Source organism: Sciurus vulgaris (assembly GCF_902686455.1).
Source record: "Sciurus vulgaris genome assembly, chromosome: 4".
Lineage (NCBI taxonomy): Eukaryota > Metazoa > Chordata > Mammalia > Rodentia > Sciuridae > Sciurus > Sciurus vulgaris.
Genome location: NC_136464.1, coordinates 132,149,226 through 132,171,169, shown reverse-complemented (window position 1 = coordinate 132,171,169; position 21,944 = coordinate 132,149,226).

The window sequence follows — 21,944 nt, the reverse complement described above, 5'->3', positions numbered from 1 at the left end:
AAATCACTCTACTTCCAAGGATCTTAGATATTCTCAACTCAGAAACATCGATGGAATATTGAACCTCACTAAAGGCCTGCATTCCCATGGTTCCATGTGGAAGCAAGTCTTTCTCCACCACCTCTAACTTCAAACAAAGGCACCAATAAGCATTTTGACTTGGTCTCATAACCAGAGTAAAACTCTGTCTTTACAAGGCCACACACTCATGCTAATAAGTTAGACTTTGCTGTCTTTGTACATTGGATATTGATGACTAGAGATCCATTCATCCAGTGGATTTATGGTGAGCATGCACTTTGGGGCCAGAGAAACAATGGGAACAAGACAGAGTCCATTCCTTCCTCTGTACCAATTAGCATGGAAAAGTTCTTGGGATTTAGATCAGGGAGGTCAAAAAATCTTTTAGCAGAATGCATAGCTCACAGCCAGCATCTTAGAACACTATATCAGAAAGGATTGTAAAAATAATTTAGGAAAACCACCTCATTCTTCATTAGGGGAAACTAAGACCTAGAGTCTTATAGCTTCCCCAAGTCACTCAGGAAGCTGTGATAAATCTTAATTTATTCAACAAATATTTGAGCTCTAGATATTTTTGCTAGGGACTGAGAAAACAGTAAACAAGGCACTCACAAAGCTTACAGTCTCATGGGGGTCATGGATCATTAAACATTTTCGATAAGTGTTGTGACTGGAAACCCATTTCCAAGGGATGTCAGAATAGGCTTTCTGAGGAAATCAAGTCTAGGCTGAGTTCTAAAGGATGGATAGGAGGCTTAGAGCTAGGACTGAACTTAGGGTTCAATCATCTTCTACAAGACAGGACTAGAGGGACCAACTGGAACCCTTTCTCAATGGGGAGTGGTGGTTGCTCCTGGGAGACAGCCCACTCCTGCCTTGTCCAACACAAACCATCAGCTATCTCCTGAGAAACTTTATCAGTGGTGACTCTGCCCTTGGTTTCCAGGTTGCTGTTGTAATACTGTAGTGGCAAATCTGTGTCCTGCAGAGCTAGCAGACCTGAGTTCAATCCCACCTCTGACTGTGACTACAGATGTGCCCCATGGGCAGAGCACTTCCCTCTTGGAATCTCCCAGCTGCAAAATAAGGGAAGTATCTCCTTAATAAGGTTGTTGAGTCTTTAATCAAATAATGAATATAAAGCAGCCACAGCCTCCAGCAGCTAGCCTACATAAAGAGCCCACAGAGAGTAGCTTTGAAGGGTCAGGCACTGCAAACACCTGAAATTGCAGGCTTCCTGTCAGGGGTGACTAATAGACTTTGCAAAGGAAACAATAAATTCAAAGTCTCTAAACACTAAGAAACTCTCTTCTATTCTGCTCCTCTGCTTCCTCATTATCAATTAAAATTATTTTACACTTTCTGTGTGCCTTACATTAAGTCCATTGAAAGATATCTCTATAAACCCTTCATCCCAGGCTCATCACTACTCTGGACTTACCGAGAAAAGAACAAACATAAAATTCAAATGTACAAATTGACTGATTAGAATCAATTCACTTGGCCACAACGTGTGAAAAGAAGCACGGTTTCTGTTGTCTTACTCCTCTGGCATAAATTATAGTTTAGTCAAAGGAATTTTTAATGAAGAACCTCATAAAATTATAAATGCAGGCCTAAGCATGTTTTGAACAAAAACATCAAGTACTCCATTCTACTTCCTGCTTCAGAAGAGCTCACCCAGGGTGGTCAGAACTACAGCTTCCCAAGTAATCTTTTTTGATAGGATACAGAACAAAGCAGGTGGATAGATGGTCTTCAAGCGTATAGATCATGCACACCCAAGGTCTAATTTCTCTTGAGAAAGCAGGAATTCTGTGTGCCAAAGTCTCCATCTTTAGTGAAGACCACAGGAGCTCTTGGTTGCTATGTTTGTACTCTATATAACCTCTGACTTATTTCTCCTTCAAAAGTTGTATTAACCTTCCCATGAGGCTTTGCAAAGAAGGGAAATAACAAACTGCAAATCAACCACACTGGGCCCAGCCCAAGATAATGAATGGGGATTTGAAGGTCTACAGAGTTGATCAAATGCCTGTGAGTTCCGACATGTGAAATTATTGCTCCCTTGGCTTTTCAGAAGCAAGGAGGACATCAGTTCAGTCTTTCCTATTGAAGGATGTTATCCATCATCTGCTTCCAGTCTCAGATTTTTACAATTTCAATGATCCCTAACCGATGGATCTTAATTCCTGTTGCAAAAATCCTATAGGGTTTCTCTAACTGCTGGAGAAGTGGCCTGCATGTTCTTTTGTATTCTTTCTTCACAAATGTCAATGTGATCAACAAAAGTCGAAGTGTTCACACAAGAAAGAGAGCCAAGTGCAGTATTTTTAGCCCTGAGAGAGCTTCATTGTCTGATTTAATTAATCCAGTTAGTGACCCTTGCACCATTCCAGCTAATTTTAAAACCTCTATCTATGGGTGCTTATCCCCTTGTAACTTTTTTTCCTTTACATTAAATGTATTTTAAATGATAAAAACAGAAAATTTGTATGTATTAATAGAGCAACATGTCTCAAAATACGTATATATTGTGTGATGCTTAAATCATGTCAAACAAATGTCTCCTAAACATTTATCATTGCTGTATGGTGAAAACTTTCAAAATCCTTTCTTTTAGCTTTTGGAAATGTAAAGTTCATTATGTTATCTATCATCATCTACCACGCAACAGCATGCCAGAACTTTCCCCTATCTAACTGTAGCTTGGTATTCATTGATCCCACATAACTTTCATGAAGAGTCACAATTTCAGCAAACAAGTACAGAGAGGGAACATGTGGTTATTCTAACCAATATGGAAAAAGGCAACTATAAGTTTTTAAACTCGGCAGATATCTGCTATCACATACCACCTGTATGTTAGTGGTATCTTTGAGCACCTGTTACCTCCTTGCCCTTGTGTGGGTTGTGTGTGTGTGTATGTGTGTGTGTGCTCTTTTATGCCTTCAAGTTCCAAATGTTAGAGCAATGAGACCTCACAGCCCTAGGAATCTACAAAGACTTTCCAAGGTGTAAGGAAAATCCTATAGCATTCCAAGAATCAATTTCCAGATTTCCAAACTTCATCCATACCCTTTCCTAAAAAGAATGTGCTCCAAGCATACCTCTCTGTTCACCAATAGCCCTTTTACCCCTTGATCAAACATGAGCCACTGCTTCACCCTCCATCACTGGCTACTCAAGAAAGTGTAAGTTCTTAGGACGTCCATTTCTTCCGTGTCTTGCACGTGCTCCCAATAAGGTTAAGGATGAAGCTGGATACTAGAAATAAGAAATTTGGCTCCATGTTTGAATGTTCTAAATTCAGACACAGAATAAAATAGGGTTGATGGTAATAAAGATAAAAAAGAAGGAAAGTGGGAGTAACGATCATTTTTTTTAAAGACTCCACCTCTTCTATTCCCCTATTATCAAAGAATTCATTATTCATGAGGGGAATCTGTTGAGAACATGGTAAAAAGAGCACCTGTGAGGAAATACTGAACCCTAAAAATGGCCCGTTTTATATATTTAAATGTAAGCACTTCTTTTCAGCCATTCTCAATGCTTATCTCTAAAACATGTTATTAGCTCTGGAAAAAAGTAGCTTCCATCAGCCAAAGAAAAGCAACTTCCATCAGCCAAAACTGTATGGGTAGTGATGCAGATCTTTTCAATATAAGTGGAATGGTTTCTGGGACTTCATGTTTTTCAGGATAGATAAAGTCCAAAAACTGCCTTAAGAGTTCTCTTAAGATTTGGTGTATGTTACTAAATAATGTAGTTAATCTATTTTATCTTATTATAGCCTGAAATATTTATTCTAAACTATCTTGTGAAAAGATTAGAGTTTCTATCCCTTGTTAATAATATGTAAAATTACAGTAGCTGTCAAACTGATTCATGTTTAGTAGTTTATATGTCTTTCCATTTTGTTTATATGTGGGAACTTTGATATAGTGGAGAACTATAATAATGCCGTTGTTTCTTGGTTTATTCACGAATACTATTTAATTATTCCTAAAGCCAAGTGCCAAATTTGAGGCTCACATGCCAGATACAAATCTGTATACGTAGACACATTTACCTAAGGAATGCCGTAACTATTATAATAATCCCTGATTTGGGGGTAATTTAAAGTTTTACCTACATATTACATCACATTGTTACAAATTAGGGATGAGAAATTAATATTGAATTATTTTGTTTTTATATCTGAGTATAAAAGCGATAAATGATATTTAAAACATTTATTCTTGATTTAATAATTTTTATAAAATGCATTCTATAATTTCTATCTGCAGAGTTTCTACGTAAACCTCAAACCACACTCATTGCCATCTTGATTTCATTTTAAAATTTTCAGAAAGCATATCAGTTCTAGAATAATAATAGATATATTTTTCTATATTTTCCCACTAAATACAGTCACAAACATTATATAAAAAGAAGAAGATTCAGAAAGATGGCAGGCGAGAAGGCAGCAGATCAGTGAGAGACTAAGGAACGTCAGAAACCAACCATCTAACAGTGAGTTTCCCTGCTCTTCTGTTTGTCTGGTACACCTTAAAAGTGTTTATTACCAGCAGTCTTACTCCTGGACTGAATGCTGGAGAAGCCAGCAATTCTGAACACAAACACATACAGGAAAAACATCCCCCGAACAGCCTGCTCTCTGTAGCCAAAGGTTCCGGAAAGGGCTGCCTATCAAGATAGAAAAACTTTTAGGCAAGAACTGTTCTACTCCAGCTATACACCATGGAAAACTGAGGCCACATCCCCACCAGTAAAGGCCAAGAAGGTAGGAAGCTTAGGCTTCCAGCTCATCAGAGTCTAACTAGCTGTGTCTCAGTACTGCAAGGATGGTGCCAGAGATCACCAAATTGGGAGTCAGGACTTTCACCACCCCGCAGTGGAAACAGGAACTCCCTCCACCCCAACCTTGTCAGTGGAGGTCACGTGGGGAGCCTAAACTTCCAGCCCTGCTCAGTGGTAATGAGGCTACTCTTCCCAGAGTACTAATGAAGCTTGGACATCTGTGTCACCTGACAGCAAGTGGGTGGCACCTACCCTTCCCTACTAGCATAGTGTCAGAAGAGATCTGCTAAAACAAATGATTTAAATGAAATTCAGAGTCTTATAACATAATGCTCAAAATACTCAGAATATAGTAAAAAAAATTTTTTTTAATCATTCATCACACCAAGAGCCAAGAAAATCTTTAATTTGAGTCAATTTAGATAGTCAACATACCCTAACACACACACCCACACACACACACAAGGCATAATGAACTTATCTGACAAAGATTCTAAAGTAGCCATGAAAAGAATATTTCCATGAGCACTTTTGAACATAATATAAGCAAATAAATGAGAAGTCTCTGTATAGCACTTTTGGTAGTATGGCCATTTTGACAATATTAATTCTGCCTATCCAAGAACATGGGAGATCTTTCCATCTTCTAAGATCTTCCTCAATTTCTTTCTTCAATGTTTTGTGGTTTTCATTGTAGATATCTTTTACCTCTTTGGTTAGATTGATAATAGGGAGTGGGGGGGGCAAGAATGGAGGAAGGAGGGACTGTATAGAGGGAAAAGAGGGGTGAGAGGGGTAAGGAGGAGGAAAAAATAACAGAATGAATCAAACATCATTACCCTATGTAAATGTATGATTACGCAAATGGTATGCTGTTACTCCATGTACAAACAGAAACAACATGTATCCCATTTGTTTACAATAAAAATTTTAAAAAAAGAAAACTTAGAACACTATTCATTAAATCATTTATACCAACAACATCTAAGAAATAACCTAAATGTAACAAATAAAACACTGGTTAGCTAAATTTTTGTGCATCCAGTTGATATTATGTTAAAAAGCAAGAATCCAAAGATTTGGTTGACAGGGTTTGGGAAGAGTCTCTGTGTCACCGGTGAGGTCCTGGTGGTGACTATATATTTACCCCTGGTCTGGGCCTCTGAAAGAATTCCGTTTGTCCACTGTGACCTTTTACCCTTGACACTGAGCTTTTTCCCCTGCCCGTTCCCTGTCCTGTTCTAATTGGTCTATTTCTTTAGTTCTATTGAAGCTTTTTTTTTTTGGTCTGAAATGAAAAATAAATAAATAAATAAATAAATAAATGAGAAGTCTCAGACAAGCAATGGAAGATATTTTTAAAGGACCTTTTTTAAAAAAAATCAATCTGTTTTCTATTAATCAGATTGAATTTTTGCTCATTTATCTTCAGTTACTGACTTTCCACTATCATCTACATCCTGCTATTAAGCCCATTCTGTGACTTTTTAAAAAAATTTCAGCTACTGTATTTCTCAATGTTATAATGTCTAAGTGCTGCTTCTTTATTCTTTCTCATTGCTAAGATTTCTCATATTTCCAGTCTTTGAAAACATGTTTTCCTTTATGTTCTTAAACATAAATAGTTACTTTAAAATCTTTGTCCTCTAACATCTTATTCACCTTGAGGTTTGTTTTTTCTCCTGAGAATGGATCATATTTATCTAGCTCTTTGTGAAGTAATTTGGGACTAAATCCTAGACATTATGAGTATTGTGTTTTAGACATCAGATTCTTTTGTATTCCTCCGAAAGAGTAGGTTTCCTGTTTAGGCAAGCGATGCTTTTGTTGGACTCAAATTGCAAACACCATCTCTTAGGAAGACCTTGAGGCCCAGTTTCAGATCTTTCTTCTTCAGATGGTGTCTGTCCCACATGCTCACAGCTCGATGTTTAGCTAAAGATGGAGACTGAGACTATTAGGGAACTTGAGCCATCTCCCTTTCTAATTCTCTGAAATTTCCCCTCACCTTGTCAATAGCTGTGATTGCCCCCAACTCTGTCTTCTGGTTCCTCAGACTGGAAAACAGACTTTTCTTTCAGAGTTTTAATGACATCTTGTTACCAACTTTGACCCACATTCAGACCAAAGACTATTAAGAAACTGGTCACGAGCCCTTTTCTAAGTGTTGACTCCTCTCCAGAATCTGCCTGCTTTTATATCCACTCTCCAGGGTGTTCAGGTCATTGTATTTGTTGCTTTGTTTTGTTTTGTTTTGGTCCAGAATTATAGTTTTTACCAGCAAGAGGGTGAGGTTCAGTGGGACCTATTCCGTCATACTGGAAGGGAAAATTCAATATTCCTGATTGTGATTTATAATCACTTACTGAGCCTTTGCTCTGCACAGGAACTGTGCTTTTTCATAGATGAGCTCATTTCGTTCTACGGGGGTCCCAGAGGAAAGGAACTGTTATTGTTTACGTTTTCCAGCTATGGAAATAGAAGTCGAGAATGGTCCCAGTTCACAATCCAAATGACAGATTCAAACCCAAGCATTTCAGACTCCAAAGTCCATCCTGTAACCTACTCCTTTAAGACAGAAAATTAGCTCTCACTACCAAAAGGTGCCCTGAGGCACCAAAGACTGCCCTAGGCAGGCTTCCTAATCAGAAGTCAACTTTAAACTAGTTGATTGCAGGCTTAGAAATTCATTTCCTTACTCACTTAGAACAGTGCTTCCCCAACTTGCCTTATCATACATATCACCTGAGGGGAATCGCTGGTTACAGATCACAGACATCCTGAATCAGTCTCCAGGGGCAGGGGCTAAAAATCTGAATACCATATTTACTCTCCAGATGATTCTAATGTTCTTCCAGTTTGAAAGCACTTCATCTTCTGTATTCACAACTCTGTGTTACCTGGGATGAATGATGATAGTAATAAGAAATGCTAATTATCACCTAGAGCTTACCTCAGGGCAGGCAGGCACTTGTCTACATATTTTACATGTATTAGCTTCTTTAAGCCAACTTGTCTATGGGTGGCTACTGTTTTTATAAGGAGACTGAGGCACCAGCTGCCCACAATCATACTGGTAAGGAAAGGACCTAGGTTCCTGGATACTGTTTGAGTCCATGACCACGGTTGGTGTCACTACACTAGTCCATCTCCACTCCAGTCTGCCACGGATGCTCCTGAAAAGGATTTTGGTTACATATGTGGCCATATGCACTCTTTCCCAAAGGCCCAAGAGTAAGTTTCTCAGCCTGGAAACAGCACCTCTTTCCTGTTAGAACCCATTTAAGCTTCGGGTTGTGCTTTGGGCAACTTCAAAGAGTCCAGGCACTTTACTTTCAGCAGGAAGCTCGGAAACAAGTGGGAAAGGATCCCTGGAGAGCTCTGCCAACCAATTCACAACACACACCTAATTATTTCCACACATTTCTACCAAACCCAGTGCCAGACCCCAGTGCATAAATGCAATGAGGAGTTTATAGTTTAAAAAGGAGGAAGACAGTAAACAACAAGTCTAATCATTGCAAACTGAACTACTGACCACGTTCCCAGTTCTTAGGTATTTTATGAACTATGATATTGACCAAAGAAGTTTGAAGCAGAGAGAGTCAGCCATTCCCTTACAATGGGTTCTAATAGAAGCAAATCTCAGACCTGTCTATTAATCAAATGCTTATTAATTTATTATTAAATCAAATATTAAATAATTCTTTGTCTTCTTTGTAGACAGGAGAACTCTCTTTCTTTCCAAATATTTTACCCACCAATTTTACACGAAAATCTCATTCTAGGACAATGCCAAGTTTCCACAGGCAGGACTCTGTCACCCTGATGACCTGAAATAATCTAGAACTCATGGACAGAAACCAGACATTTAATACAATCCTCAAGGGTATAGTCCCAGGCTTGCTGCATTCTTACATCCTATTCATGCCATTTTTAAAACAATGTATATTAAATATCTTGATTTTACAATTGACAGCTCATTCTTAATACTCCTCAAATTAGAAGACAGACTACATTTTATACAACAGAAACTTATTTCTGACATCTAGCATGGTAATTAGAAAGCGTATGTTGTTGATGGAGAGGTGGCTGATGGGATAATCTTCTATAGCTGCCTCTGGAGGGTGGTCCTTTCCGTTGAATATTATCTGACCCCTACACTGCACTTCCTTAATTCCTACCCAGCTGACCACCTCCTGACTGCACTTTCTGGATTAGCCCCCGGACAACAGCTTGAACCTAAGTCATACATCCTACAAAGTCTTATTGCACTGCTGAAGAGCTCTAAAGGTGATTTCTGACATTGTAACAATAACAAGAAACAGAGAAGTGTGGTGCCATCAGGGAAGTCCCTGCCTTTGCAGGGAAGTTTTGACAGAGAGGAAACCTGTATTCTCTTGCCAGGGTCCCCAGACTGAACGATGGAGGGAGGTTGAGGAATCAAGGATCAAGTCTTCTCCCATCTTTGTTCACTTTCTGCTGCTACAACAGAATACCACACACTACATAATTTTTAAGCAACAAAAGTTTATTTGGGTCAGGATTTGGGAAGCCCAAGATCAAGGGGCTGCATCTGATGAGGGCCTTCATGCTGGGGCATAACAGCAGAAGGGCAAGCAAGCAAGTGAAACAAAGAAAATCAAGCTGACTTTTTTTATCAGGAGCCCACTTAGCATTAATGTACTCACAATGGTGAAACCCTCATGGCCTCCTCCCACCTCTCCACACTGTTATAATGGCAATGAAATTTCACTGTGAGTGTTGAAGGGGACATTAAACCATAGCACCTACTTTTCCTTCTCCATCAGTCTCCAACCTCAGTTATACAGAGAAAAATAGGGCAGAGTGGAGAATGGTCAGGAGCATGTTGGTCAGGCAGGAATAAGAGTTGCCTGTGCATTTGGGCTGCTATAAAAAATACCTGAGACTGGGAAATTTATATACAAAATTTCTTTCTCACAGTTTCAGAGGCTGAGGAGTCGAAGATCAGGGGGCAAGCAGATGTAGTAATCAGTGAAGACTTGCTCTCTGCTGCAAAGATGGGGCTGAGCTGCTTGTTCTTGTATGGCAGAGGAAGAGGGCAGCTCACGTCAACCTCATGTATAAAGCACTAGGTCCTGTACATGAAGATGGAGACTTTGTGGCTTATCAACTCCTAAAGGGCCTGCTTCATGCTATCACGCTGGGAAATAAGTTCCAACATGAATTAGGAAAGAACTTCAATATTTCATAGGGGCAATCAAGAAAGTTAGTCAGAGGGGACAGATGACATTAGTACCAGGGATCAACATGAAATCTTCCTGCAAACACCCCAACTCATACTTTCCCCAATCACCAGCAAAGCTACTATCTCAACAGAGTACACTCATGGATTTGTTCTCCACAAAGGGCATGAATTCTATGCTTTTGCCTGTCCCACCAACCATCTCTGCACTGTGCTAAAACTGGTCTCCCTAGCATTTCTCCTTAACAACTCCTCCCTTTCTATTCGGCCTGATCTAACATACACACACACACACACACACACACACACACACACACACACACACATATATATATATATATATATATATATTTTTTTTTTTTTTTTTTTTTTCTGTGCTGGGGATTGAACCCAGGGCTTTGTGCTTGACAGGCAAACACTGTACAAACTGAGCTATAATCCCCAGCCCCCTAATATTTCTTTACACAGTGTTAGATCTCTAGGAAAGTCATATCTGGTCACTCTCTAATAAACATAATGAAAAACACTTCTCTAGAAAAGTTATTCTTGGTCATTTGTCCTTTCCAACACAGATTTTCTTCTTCTTCCTACTTAAATTTGTTTTTTGGGAGTTGGGGGTTACCAGGGATTGAACTCAGGGGCACTCGACCACTGAGCCACATCTGCAGCCCTATTTTGTATTTTATTTAGAGACAGAGTCTCACTGAGTTGCTTAGCTGAGGCTGGCTTTGAGCTCAAGAGCCTCCCGCCTCAGCCTCCCAAGCTGCTGGGATTACAGGTGTGCGCCACCATGCCCGCATTCTATTTCTTAAATGACAACTAGTGATTCTGTTTATTTTTATACTTCTCCTGGGGCTTTTTATTTTCTTATTTATTTATTTTCGTACTAGGACTTGAACCCAGGGCCTCACACATGCTAAGAAGCACTCTACTCCTGATGTACATCCCCAGCTCCTTTTTAAAAATATTTATGAGACAGTGTCTCTCTAAATTGCCCAGACTGGCCTGCAACTCATGATCCTTCTGCTGCAGCCTCCCAAGTAGCTGCAGTACCACATCTGGTACCTTTAAAAAATATATATATTTTGATTTGCTGCTACTTAGAAAAAGAAATCAGGTGATATGAGAAGAATATGAACTAAAGCAAAAATCACCTAAATCCTACAACCCAAAGAACCATTGTTAGCAAACTAAATTTTAAATATCTTACTACAAAAAATATGCATACATTTGTATAACTTTACATAAATGGGACCACATGACATGTTGGTTTTATCATAGCCATATTTCTTTTATGAACACATATTTTGGCTTGCTTCCATACTCACACATTCTAATATAATCATAAACATATGTACACATATAGGAGATGGTTGCTATTGTTTTAAACCAAAACATGTGAGCATTTTTCCCTGCATCTTGCTTTTATCACTTAACAATGCATGGTGGAAATCCCTTGCAGCCAATGGTTTAAATTTTATCCATTCTTTTAATGTCAGGCTAATATTCCCTAATGATGGGCATTCACATTATTTCTAGGTAATAAGGCATGCTTACTTATCTTTTTACATACATCTTTTGTATGCTGTGCACTTTTATGCCTTTGGCTCTATTTCCAGGAGCAGGATTACTGTGGAGAAGATTGTGTATATTTTTTATTGTAATGAATTTTGCAAAATTATATGCCAAAATTCGCTTTCATAATTCTGATTTTTGCCATCCAAGAAGAAATGTATTCATTCACTCAGATCTTCACCCATGGTAGGTATGATCACTCTCGAATTTTTGTCAGTCTAATTGGAGAAATACTCTCTTATTGCTGCTTTAGTGACTCTTTTAGGATTACTGGTAAAGCTTTAAATTTTTATGTTTATTTTCTATTTGTAAAACGTCTGCTTACAGCTCTTGTCCATTTTATATGGTTACTTTTCTATTTTGCTCCTTTGTATTAAATATTAAAAGTTTATTATAGATTATGTGTTGCACTTATTTTTCCCAATAAATCATGTGTTTTAATTTTGTACTTTTATAATAATCACTTGAATATTTAACTTATATAAAGTCAGATTTGCCTTTTTCTTTGTAGCTTCTGAGTGCCTTCTTTTGCCTTAAAAAATGTTCACTACTTCAAATAAAACTGCAACACACATTGTAGACTACACCTTCAATTGTTTCCTTAAGCCAAATTCCTAAAAGTTAAATTAGTAAATTAATGAAGTAGAACATTTATAAGATTCTTAATGAACATTGACAAGTTTTTCTCTAGATAGACTGTGTTCATGGCCTTTTAAATCCATCTAATAGAATATAAGTGGGGTTGTTCTAGTGAATTCTTCTCCAGTACACTCAGCATTTCACATTTATTTCTTCTTTAACTCTATTGCATGAGAACATCTCTGATCTAGTCCTTCCTCTGCACACCCATGTGTCTCACTAGATGTTGAAAATCCTGGCAATGGGCTCATAACATTGGGTTTTTTTCCCCCTTGAAGATGGCGGGTTTTGTGCAATACCTCCGATATCTTCTGGAGCAAAGGAATTTTCTTTTCCTTTGGAGTTTTCATCATTGCAGGTCATGAACTCACTGCGGTCAGTAACCTTATCTTCCAAGGTAGAGGGCTTGGAAGTTCATAGCTTGGATGGATAGAAAACTGCATTGGTGGGGAGCAGGAGTGGTCTTTTTCACAAAAGACTATAGGGAGCTGGGTGACATTTCTTCTTGATCCCTGCTTTTCAAGAACATCTGAAAGCAAAGTGCCCATGGAATTTATCTCCACCTGGGATTCTCAAAACTCACATCCATGGGAGTCACCTGAGGGCTCCTGAAAAGTCTGCTGTAGTTTGAATTTAAGCATCCCCAAGACCTGTATGTTCAGCCCCTGTTGTAATTAGGAGGTGGGGAAGGATGAAGCTTATGGGGGAGGTGGGGGCGTGCCCTTGAGGGGGAGATTAGGACCCTGTACTTCCTCTCTCTTTTTGCTTCCTGGCTGCGGGAGGTGAGCATCCTCCTCCACCTCACTCCTGCCATGAAGGGCTGCCACAGTTCCAGAGCAACATGTCCAAGCAACCAAGGACTGACACTGTGAGTCAAAAGAAGCCTTTTGTCCTTTAAATTGCTTAAGTGTTTTGTCACAGCCATGGAAAGCTAACACAAAGAGCTCTCTCTGAGTCCCACCTGCAAAATTTCTGATTCTGTAGGTCTGGGGCAGGGTTCCAGCTAACACAACTGATGCTGGTCCCTTAGCGACACTTGGGAGCCAGGGGGCTCTCCTGCCCCCACCTGTTTTGGTCATGGAGCCTAGTATTTAATAGGTCTCACTGTGAAGTTCTGTTACTTCTGTAGGACACAGCCCTCTTCTTATTAGTTCTGTCCTCCTGGACAGTAAAAAATGGCTGTCAGCACCTTCCTCATTATAACCTCTCATATCTTGAAGACAAATATTAAGTTTTTCTCACTCTCCTTTTCACCTATCTAAAGTTCTGATTCTCTTAGTCTTTTCTGATAATCATATATTAAACCTGCTCATCATTTTTATTGCCTTTCCCTGAAGCCCATTTTGAATTTTTGAGCCCCCAGCCCTGCCCCCAACTTGGTTAATAAGAACAGATATGAGAGAAAGGGAGTGTGTTTGAACAAAACTTGAACATACAACTTTCTGGCATATCCTACCAGGTTATTTTAAGTAGCATTTTAAGTATTTTCATAGAAGTTGATGATTTTTCCCCCTCAGTTCTTATTTCAAAGATTGTAGTACTACACAAATGGGTAGTAAAAATTAACTAACTTTTTCTTATTTATTCAAACATAGTCATCTACCTCTTTAGTACTAGAAATGTCCATTCATTGATTTATTCTTCAAATATTAATCAACACCTAGGATGTGCCAGGCACCATGACTGGCAGATCTAGTGGATGTGGCATCAACTTCGGTCAAGTCAGTTTGCCTAGGTAAATCCTCACAGACTATACCAGAAATATTTTCACAACCTCACCCATAATATGGATGAAAAGATAGTTCAGCAACACAAATATGACTTTGGCCTCTTCCAGATCTGCTGTGTTCTATAGAAAAGAGCCTAGATTATAATCAACATTACAATATCTGCAAGGAAGCTGTATTTTCTGTAATTTAAGTTGACTTCCTCCTCCTCCTGCTGCTGTACTGGGGATTAATTCCAGGACTTGCATATGCTAAGCAAATGCTCTTACCACTGAGCTACAACCCCAGCTTTTTTTATTTTTTGAGACAAGGTCTCACTATATTTCCTAGACTGGTTTCAAACTTGAGATCATCCTGAGCATCAGGGATTATAGACTTATACAACCATGACTGGCTTCAAGTGACTTACTATTAAAAAATAATAATTTCTGTTTTTCTTTGAGGAGGGTTCTGAAATGTGCATTTTCTGCTCAATCCTATCATGAGTAGCACTGCTGATTGAAAAACTGATTGTGTCTGAAATACATCCCCAAACCACCCCCACAAAAAGTTACTCAGTGATATTTCTCTATGCCCTGAACACAATTCTGTACAGTGAAGCAGCAAGAATTTGCATGCATTCTTGATGCTGTTCATTCTTGGAACTGTGTGTGGTGTTAAGATACCTGAGAGTTAACAGTGATCCAGGTAGTGTTTGACTTGGGTTGCCATGTGGTGTTGTGCTCTGCACAAGTATAGCTTAATCCTATTTCTACCAGTTATTCTGGCTTGTGATAAATGAGTTTTGACCCTGAATGTCCAACAAAATGTATGCAAATAACAGTGCTGGACCTTTCTCAAATAAACAACAACAATAAAACCATCCCACAAAATGAGAAAAATGCAAGTTTTATGATAGCTCAAATTCCTTCAAAGAAATAACTGTGGAAAAGGAATAAAATTCTGTGGACTCATAGATTGGTGGCAGAGCCTTGGCTTAACAACAGGCATCAGACATGACTGGCGGCTGCCAGTCTGTGGCTTCGGAGGATTTGAAAGAAACCAGAATTGATTTCCAATGTATAATACCAGGACCTGTTTCCTTAGAGGCCAGCTAACAGTCTCCCTTCGGGCATCAGTTTCACTGCTTCCAGGAACACATTTGCACTTCATGTGGGGAGGTGAGGTAGGAAGTGAGTTCATCAGCAAGTATGTGAACCTCATACCTTCCAGAATTACTCTGAAACTTTTTGTGAAGGTTCAAATGAAGTGCTAGTGAATTAAATTCAACAGTACATTAAAATAATAGCTCACCATCAACTTTTTGCAGGAAATTTATGAACGATCAACATTAAAAAGTCAAGTAGGAAATAATAGGCAAGCAATTTGCTGAAGAGGAATTTGATAAAAATTTACTTATTAAATTTGAAGGTCTCAAAAAATTAGGAATAGAAGACTTTTTCTAGTAGACTATAATTTTGAATACCTATACCAAACCAAAAGGTAACATTATATTCAGTAGTAAAACACTGTAAGCATTTCTATTAAAATCTGAATGAAGCAAGGATATTAACTCCAATAATTATGCAAAATCCATATTTCCTTCAAAAACATATTAAGCTCACACACATTTTTATAGATACCGAGGGTATACAAGTGAACAAAATAGTCTATTATAATGAAAATTCTGAATAAACTAAAAGACAAAAATATTTAACTACTGGAAAATAGGGGAAAAAAACTGTCAGTGTTTACAAATAATGTTATCATGTATGTAGAAAATATCAGATAATAAATTTAAAATGTAGTAAATAAATGAGATTGAAAAAACATAAATGTCCCTGTTTTAGTTTGTTCAGGTTGCTATAACAAACAACCACAGACTGGGTGGCTTATAAACAGTAGAAGTTTGTTTTCCCCAGTTCTGGAGGCTGGAAGTCCAAAATCTGTAAGACCATGCCAGCACAGCTGGGTTCTGGTGAGGGCTCTCTTCCTGGACAAAAGGCAATCTTCTTACTGTGTCCTCACTTGGCAGAGAAGCTAGGAAGCTCCCTGGGAAACTCTTTTATAATCAATAACTAATTTCATTCATGAAGGCTTTACCCCTGACCAAATCACCTACTGCCATCATCTTGGCACTCATGTTAACACATGAATTTGGAGTCGACACAAACCTTCCATAACAATTTCCAAATTACTGTTGGGAGAAAATGTTTTTCATAATACTAATAAAAATAAAAAATAGGTACCTTATCAATGAATATGCAGCACCAGTATGAATAAAACTATAAAGTTTACAGAAAGATCTCTAAGAAACTCTCATGAAATGGAGCAGCACACTAACTAAAAAGCTTACAATATCAGTTCCTTTCAAAATAACATAAATCAACACAAGTACAATTTCAATTTTTTTTACTTGACAGAAGTGATTTTGAGTTTACTATGAAACAATAAAAAGCTACCTAGGTATGGTGGCACATGACTTTAATCCCAATCACTCAGAAGGCTGAGGCAGGAGGATTGCAAATTTGAGCTCAGCCTTGGCAACTTAGTGAGGCCCTGACCCAAATTTTAAAGATCTGGAGATTTAGCTCTTTTTTAATGCACCCCTATACCAGGGAAATTTTAAAAACAGAGTTGCCAAGGAAATTTTTCCCCCCAAGGAAATATTGAAAATAAGATATAGTAAAGGTCATTTATTCAGTAAGTTATTTAGATAAAATCAGTAATTTATAAATAGTCCATTTAGAGCCCAGCTTTTCAGGTGGATTAATAAATTAAACATAAAAATAAAAATATATTCCTCAAATAGTTAAAGAAGTACTCTAAGACTCAACAACTCCATTTGTAGGTATAGACCCAAAATATTAAAAACAGGTATTCAAACAAGTACGTGTACACAAATGCTCAGAGCTGTACCATTCTCAATAGCCAGATGGTAGAAACATCTCAAATGTCCATCAGCTGATGAATGGATAAGCAAAAGGGGCTATATCATATAATAGAATATTGTTCCTATGACTGATTAAAGTACTTACATAGGCTATGGTGTGAATGAATGCTGAAAACATACTAAGTGAAAGAAAAGGTCACAATATGATTTCTTTCATATGAAATATACAGAAGAGGCAAATCCAAAAATAGCAAATGAGTTGTTGCTAGGGGGTGGGGGTATAGAATAAGAAAGGATTCCTTCTCAGATTTGGAGACTTCTTTGGGGGTGATTGAATATTTTTGAAGTAGAGAGAGGTGTTAGCATAACATAGTGAATATATCAAATGTCACTTTAAAATGGTTAATGTCGTGAATTTCACCCCAATAAAATTGCAAAATAAAATACAGGTTGTATATTTCTCTAAAGTCTGAATTTAGAGCACCTATCTATAAAGTCATGGAAGAAATCAGAAGAAAAGCTGCATACACTTGATAGCTGGACATATTTAAATTTTTTGTGTTAAATTAAATAATAAAAGTGCACTACATATGATTCTCAAGAAATACAGGAGTTGTTATGTTACCGAGAAGGCCCTTCCCTATTCATAACTCTTCATTGCTTCTCTAACCACTCCTAGGAAAATTCAGCACTTCTTGTTAGTCTGATCTACAGCACCAGCTTAAAGAACATCAGCCATATTCATAAAATTGCTGGTTCACGCCTTACCACCAGCATGAAATACACCTTAGACAGGGTTTATGAAGACACTCTTTATGCCTACAATGTGTTAAATTTAAAAAGAAGCAGATCATGACAAGATTGTCATAAATCTCAGTTTGGTTCATCAATAAACACATTTTATTAGATATTTATTTAGATGCTCTGTACAGATTGCTTTGTTTAATTTTGAAATTAAGTTTCCAGGTTGGCAATGGAGTTTTAAATGCTTGAATTCTAGAAAGGCAGCAGCTTTTAACCTTTGTGCTTCTTTTCTAAAAAGCTAATTAGGAAGTTAAATCCAAAAGGACTAGATCCTTTAAATGTTGGCTTTGTCAGGCTGATGGGAACAATTCCACTCACCTGCTATTTTGGTGGCATCTCCTGATTAGTCACTGGAATGAGATATTCAAAGAAATTTTAAAAGGATTTAAAAAAAATAATTTAGGAGCACCACCACCTTTGTTAATATTAGAAACTTTATTGCTTGGAAAATTAAATCTGAAGAGAGAAGTATTTTAGATTGTCTCATCATTCCTAGCTAAACGTTTTCTTAATTTATTATGTGTTTGATCAGTGGATAAACTTCTGAGATAATTCCTAGTGCTGGTGTCAGCTGCAGCTCCAGAGCCTGACCATTATCTCTGTGGGTGCCCTGACGCCCTGTGGGTTCACACCACAAACAGCTGGAATCCACGGAGGAAGAAAAGCACTAAAGCTTTTTCTACCTCCAAAGGTGTTTCCAGCCTGCCAGCACTCAAAATGTTCAGCTACAAAATTCCCCTTTTCATTTGCTGCTATAACCCTTGACCTCTTCAAATAGGCTTAAAATACCTCCTTACACTGAAGACCTTTTTTTTTCTCTCTTTTGCCTTAAATGCGCCCACAATCCTATGAAATCTCCCTGGCCTGGTATACAAGGAGACCCAGGTTTTTGTGGGTCCAATATGAGCCTCCTAAACATTTCCATTTGGACTTCCTTCTTTCAAATGCCAGTTGTGTAAAACATATTTCTAGTTCATTTAATCCTTGAAAACAAACATTATTTTTTTTCATTAAGCACATGCTTAAGGGCCTAGCTTACATCTGGCACTTTCCCAGGCACTGATGAGAAAATACAGATTTGAGTCCTGAAGTGCTTCAGGTTGGCAGGAGAGGCAGAAGTTTGACTTTTAACAAGGTCTTTACAGAATATGATGTAGATGCTGTGGAGAAGAGATTCCTTTTCCTTTTCCCAATATCACTAGGAGGCCTCTGTGGCAAAAGACGGATTAACAAGAGGAAAGCTCTAATCCAAATTCTATGTCGGGACCTGGGAGCCTTCAGAAATGAAGACCTTAAGAAATGGGTCATTTTGTGCTAAGTTGGATGCCAAGAGTGGATGGTTTTGTGGAAGTATAATTACTGTTGTGTGATGTATGGTCATAAACTAGGCAAATTTAACATGGTCTTTTCAGATTCTTCTTAGTATCTCTGTATCTTTGAGGATAAGGATGTTCCTTTTTGGGGATATAGGGAAGTTACCTCTGGTATAAGGGTCTTAGGGCCACTACAGAGGGAAGCCAGAGAATCCTTTAATGGGCTGTTTCAGGGAAAAAGGGCAAATGGTTTCTGACATTTTCTCAAATTCAAGGTGCCATATTTGGGGGTAGTGTGTCTTAAAACCAACCAATGCCAAGAAAGAAGAAAACCAGAGGATGATTAAGCTGTCAAGTTGAATTATGTTTGACCTACATCTTTATCTGTACATATTTTAAGTTTGGCCTAAAGGTTTCTCCATACATGGTGAACTGTAACCTAATTTCATGGGTAAATAGACTACTCAAACCTGAGCCAATCACAATCAGAAACTGTTTGGACCCTGTCAAATAAGACAGACACCAGGCATCACCAATTAGGCTGTCTCCGTACCCCACTCACATATTCTGCATGTCTCTTCCTTTTCTTTGGCTACAAATATAACCTGTACATGTGACGGGCAGAGCTCCCAGAACCTTGTGTAATCTGCTGACCAACTCTGAAATCACAAAGAAAAGCCAATTAAGATCTGCAAAACTAGGTTTATTGTGAGTTTGTCTATTTTCAAGGCCTACCAAGGAGGAACAGCTTACTTCTTCCTTAAGATGTGGAAGTCAGGAGCCAACTTGATTCTGAAATGAGACTGGTGTGTTTGCAAGTGGGTGAGAGTCATGAAAGCAGAATGAAAGAGAAGAGAGCATCACTGATTGTGGTGGGTAGTCTCCAAAGGCAGCCACCATCTATTCCTTCCCTCTTTGAAAATGCATCATGCTACTCACATCAAGAGTTCAAATCTAATTCCCTGCTCCTGCATATGGGCTGACCTTAGTGGCTTACTTCTAACTAGTAGATGTGGCAGAAGTATGTCATGTGACTTCCAAGGCTCTTTAGAAAAGGCTATGTCACTTCTACCTGACATGGAATGCTCTTAGAACCCAGGCTCCATGTTGTGAGGAAGCCCAGACCACGTGAAGAGGTCCCTCTAACTCTCAGTCCCTATTGAGCTCCCAGCCCACAGCCAGCATTGTCACACATATAAATGAGGAAACCTTTGAAATTACTCTAGCCCAGCTACCAACTGACTGTAACCTCATGAGAAAACACAAGTAAGAATCACCTAGCTGAGCTCAGTCAATTTCTATCCCCATCAAAGAACATAATAGGTGATGTTCATTGTTTTAAGTCACAATGTTTTGGGGTAGTTTTGTTGTGTGTGTGTGTGTGTGTGTGTGTTTAACAGCAGCAGATTACTAGAATATAAACAAAGGAGGAATAACAAAATAGCATCCTGACGGGCACTGCAGGTTCACTGAGCTTGAGGGAGGCAAAAGGAGAGCATGGTATAGGGTTGTAGCAACAGACAAGATTATAGACAGGTGATTGCTGATGCTACACAAGGAGGTGAGGATTCCAACCTCCAGGTGATGGGAAAGCCATTGACGAGGTTTAGGGGATTGGGAGGTTAATATGATCGAATCTGAGAAGACCCCTGTAGTTTGAGGATGTAGAGGGGTTACATTCAGCTCAGAGGAGAGGACAAGGGCTGTGAACTAAGGTGAAAGCAGTGGAGATGAAGAGGAGATGATAGGTTGAAAGATGCTAAGAAAATAAATCCAATTTGGAGATTCATCTGGACCTGAGTTGAGAGGAAGGAGGAATCAAAGAAAGCTCATTTATCCATTAAAGTTTGATTGAAAGCCTATTAAGTACCAAACATATTTCAGGGCCTTGAGGATAAAACAGTGAATGAGACATTCTGGGCCCTCATGAGCTTATATTTTAGTGAGGAAGAAAGACAATAAATGGGTTTAAGGGAGTTTAAGGCTCATTTAATTTCCAGTTAGTGCCCTTCCTGTTAATATGCCTTCTTATTTATCATGCAGCATAGAGGAGAAATGGATAACTTTCTAGAGAGTAAAGCAAACTCCTTGGTTTAATATTCTAAAGATGATCCCCTGAGGCAGGCTAACTGGGAGCTGGAGAGAGTTCAGTTTTGAAGGGCTTGTTCTTCCACACTGAGAGCCTCAGCATGGAAATGCAGACACATGAGGTCAAGGGAGTACCCTGAGCCATAAATTGTCCCTGGTATGGAGACTAGTGGCACAGAGCAAAAGGAAGAAGGAAGGACCTTCCAGGGAGGAAGCCAGTCTCATTTTTCTGCAAACCTTTGTTAATTCAACACATATCCTCCGTTCTGACTGCTAGGCACATTACAGCAAAAAAGAAAACCCCTCACTTTACAGGACTCTCACTGTATTAGAGAAGACAGATAAACAGGTAAAGAAATAAAATAATGCCAATATATTTGTTTCTGATTGTGCTGTCATAGATTACCATAGACTTAGTGGCTTAAAACACCATATAATTATTTTCTTATAGTTCTGAAGGTCAGAAATCTTAAAAGAATCTTATGGATTAAAATCAAGGTAATCAGTAGGACAATGTTTCTTTTGAGCATCTGGTTTTTCGTCTTTTCCAGCTTCTGGAAGCCACCCACCTTCCCAGGCTCCAGGGCCTTCCTGCTAACAGAGGGCCGGTTGATGCCTCCTTCACCGATTCTCATCTTCCTGCCTCCCTCTTGGATAACCCAGGATAATCTCTCCATCTCAATATCCTTAACTTGAAAAGTCCCTTTTACCATGTATGGTGATATAATGATAGATTCTGGGGATTAGGATGTGGCATCTTTAGGGCACCATTATTCAGCTGACCATAGTCAAGTATTTGATGGCTATGAAGAAAGTGGAGTAACCAGATGAAATAGGATGGAGGGAAGAGGAATAAAATAAAAATGAGGCCT